Source organism: Bemisia tabaci, chromosome 4, assembly GCF_918797505.1.
Source record: "Bemisia tabaci chromosome 4, PGI_BMITA_v3".
In the NCBI taxonomy this organism is placed as follows: domain Eukaryota; kingdom Metazoa; phylum Arthropoda; class Insecta; order Hemiptera; family Aleyrodidae; genus Bemisia; species Bemisia tabaci.
The window spans coordinates 1,569-5,471 of NC_092796.1; positions in this window are offsets into that span (position 1 = coordinate 1,569).

Genomic DNA, 3,903 nt, shown 5'->3' on the forward strand with positions numbered 1-3,903 from the left:
TTCTTCGTCTATCGCTTTGTCTATCAGTTTCAATAATTGGCCCGCTGGTGAGTTGCCGTTAGATAGTCTACCCTTTACTTCCTTCGTCCATTGCGCCACCACCCGCTTCCACCAATAGGATCACTTTATTCTCAATTAGTCATCTTTGTCTATCGCTTTATCTATATATTTCAATAATCAGCCTCGAGTTAGGCTCTGCTCGGCTTATAAATAATGTCCTTCCAATTTTTTCAGAATTTTGTTAGCAATTTCATCTGAAATTCCTGAAAATTTCAAGGAAAAATATTCATGACGTTCGGCAAAAATAAACATTTTATCGAAGGAAATTCGGCAACACCTGAAGGTTCATACGGCATTTCGCCTTAGCAGGGCAGTATGGGCACACCTTGTCAAACGTTGCGTTACTACCTAATATCTCCGGTATCGCCGGGTTTAGAGGGTAATGTCAGGACTTTACTCGGAAATCGTGGAAATGATGATGCAACGGAAAAAGCTGACGATGGCCAGCGGAATGATCTAGAAGAGATGACCCGGAAAAATCTTGACTTTTCCCAACGAGTTTCTATGACGCGTGTTGCTTCCCACTATCGCTTGTCACGCTGCATAACATGGAAAAAGTTCTCAGGAAGGAAGATCAACGGCCCCGGTCGTATTGCAACAGTTTCGTAACTGTCTGTACGGAAGGATCGGAAAAAGAAACTTTTGCGTCGTAAAAGTCTCATTTTAAATTTTCCCTCTCGGTTTCATTTTCCTCCCCAGAAAAACGTATGTGCACAAACAATCACCCTGTACAACTAGGGGAGGGGGAGATACACGTAAAAGTCCGTCCCGGAGGAGAAGAACCTGTAAAATCCAAAATGATCCAAATCAGTGGCGTGGCGTGCTTTGCGATATATCGATTGATCTGTCATTTAAACCTATGGAAAAGGATCGATGAACAGGGTGTTCGCAGCGGACACCTTAATAATCGATTCTTTACCATAGGTTTAAATGGCATCACAATCGATACATCGAAATTCACGCCACACCACTGTATGAACCTTAATGATACACCAAAAAAAAAGTGTATAGGTGTTAGAGTAGTAACATCCCAGATGTTAAAAAAATATGCGACAACTCTTGGATGTTGTCATTAACGCTCTGATATTAACATAACATCCTAGAATGTTATGTTTACATCCTAGGATGTTACTTTAATATCAGAGTGTTAATGACAACATCCAAGAGTCGCCGCACATTTTTGAACACCTTTTTTTTCGGTGTATCTTCTCATTTTTACCTGTAAAATTCAAAGGACAAACATAATTTTTTGAATTTTTGAAAAGCTTCTCCCAGCGTTGATTTTTCGTCAAGAGGAAGTAACAGAAAATTAGAGCAGGAATAATAGCACAATTTTAGTTTTCTACGAAATAAATACAAAATGAAAGGATAGTGTAACTTAGTTTTTCCAATTTTTTCATCTGCAACCGCGTACGTTCATGTGAGAATATCAAGAAAAAAGAAGGTAGGTCGATATGACTTTCTTTCATGCTTTCGACGATGTATAAGGAACCAAATAAAATAAATAAGCGACCACGAAGAAGATGTTTGCGTCCCCTTAGCTCATGCAAGTAATGAACATCCTTTGAAAGCTCTGAGGTCATCTGGGAATTTGGCGCTTTGAGCAATGCATGGTCCTAAAATATGCTATTAGACAGTTGACTAGAGCCACGCTAAAGAATGACAGAGACTGCTGGGTCAGTACAAACCGCTGCGAGCAGCTATCAGTGATTCCAAGCCGCTCAAGTTGCTTATCGAGATATTGAAGGCGAACTGGTCTTAGCGAGTGAGAAACGATATGAGTGAAATATTTAACTGCTGCACAGCTTGAGCAAACTGAGTAAATGTGGCCGAGATGCGGCGCGCGAGCAACTATTACTGCTCCCAAGCCATTCAAGTTGCCTATCGAGATGTTGAAGGCGAATTTGTTTGAACGAGTAATTTTTTCTTGAGGGAGGGGGACAGGTAATTGGGGAAGAACCAATACAGTCAGTATTTTTTATCTCCAACGACCTTAAAGAGACCATTTGGGACTTTTTGCTTTCTTGGCAATGTGATTCGCCTTCGATTTAGGAAGTATACCACCCGCAATGCGCGAGCCCCTGAGCGCTCATCCGATTCTGTTGGAACTTCCAACTTGGGAGTTACAGTCGGGAAACAATTATGATCGGAATGTACCTACCTTCAATCATTTTTCAGAATTCTTTCCATCAGCTGATTGTAAAGCGCATCGTTATCTCTCGTAATGAGCGCTATCTCTGTGAACTCTTTTCCGGAAGACGATAAAATGCATTGCGTACTGCACTTGAACTTCATAACGAGGTTGGGAACAGATCAATAATGCGACGCCGACGGAGAAACACGACAATACGATTCGGTGTCAGTTTAATAATCATAATGATACGATACATCATTCATCATGTCTCCATCCCTTACACCGCGTCCTTTGGCGTGCCTTATGGCCTCAATTATTCCAGTTCAAGAACGTAGTTTCTGCATGCTTCTTCCATTATTGATTTCGTCTGTTTTTTCTATTTCAAAGAGGCTGTAAACAAGGTGACTAGATTCTTTGAGTCCGTAAGTGGGTAGTTCGATAAAATAAAATATCCTCTTAAAACACTTGCACTCAGAAGTTTGAGTGAAAAAAAACCAGAACAATAGGAGGAAAAAGTTTAAAGCCAATTTGTACACACCCAAAATCCTTAAAAAATCAGGGAAAATTTCGTAAATTTTGCTTGAGATTCTTGGAAAGTCAGGGAAAAATCAGAAAATTTCTCCACTCAAATACCTTGAATTCCGTTGTTTTGTCCAAAACTTTGAGCGGCTCTGATCGCATTCATGCTTTTTATCAGCAAAGTTTGATTTTCGCACAAAACATACCTCCTGGAAAACATTTTGATGCTCAACATCCTTAAAAAGTTAGAGAAAATTCAAACATATTTTTTTATTTCATTACTTCGAAAAGCCAGAAAGGAAGAGGGAAAAGTCAGAAAATTTTAAAATTTCCAGGAAACTTATCTTGCTAGATCAATTTATCTCTAAACAGATGGCTACGCTCCCTGATTGATTCGTAGCCCAACCCCGGAAGTGCCTCGCGCCTCAGACGTACGCGTTACTCTTATGATTTTGCATCATAGAGTGCAGGGCCGGATTAAAGGGGTGGCCCAATGGGCCGCGGCCCATGGCGGCAAATTTTGCAATGTTTTTGTATGTACGTATAAAAAAAATCGGATTCAGAAAAAAAAAATTATCAATGAGAAAAGGGGACAAAATCTCTTTCCTGAGAGTATAATAATTTCGAATTTTTTCGTTTTTCGGTGATACAAGAGACAGCATCTTTAATTAGTCGAGTTAAGAGAGGAACTAAACACGCAATTTGGCCTGGAGCTCAGCGCAGAGAGGAATGATGACGAGGACTTAAAAAGTAAAGGACAAGCACGCGGCGCAGCGGTCGGCATGTAACACATATTAGCGCCTACGAGACTGCATGAATACTTCAATTACTTCACCCATTGCGTCAAACACAGTGCGGTCAGGAGCGGTTGGCGTGAAACGCATAGCGCCTACAAGACTGCGGGAATACTTCACGCATTGCGCCAAACACAGTGCTATCAGCGCGGCGCAGGCGCAGGCCCAGCGGCGGCGGAAAAAGTTAAAATTATTCAACCACATTTATGTTTGTTATTTCATAATTTTTTGGTTCATTTCTTATGAATGGAGGACCTTGTCCACACAGAGACAGGTTTACGGAACTTAACTTTCGTGCAAAGTTCCGTGAAATTTTACTAGTAGTGTTGACAGGGCTTTCGCAAAAAATGTATCCAACATGAGTAGTTAAACGCGTCTTATGCACCTCTCCCCCTC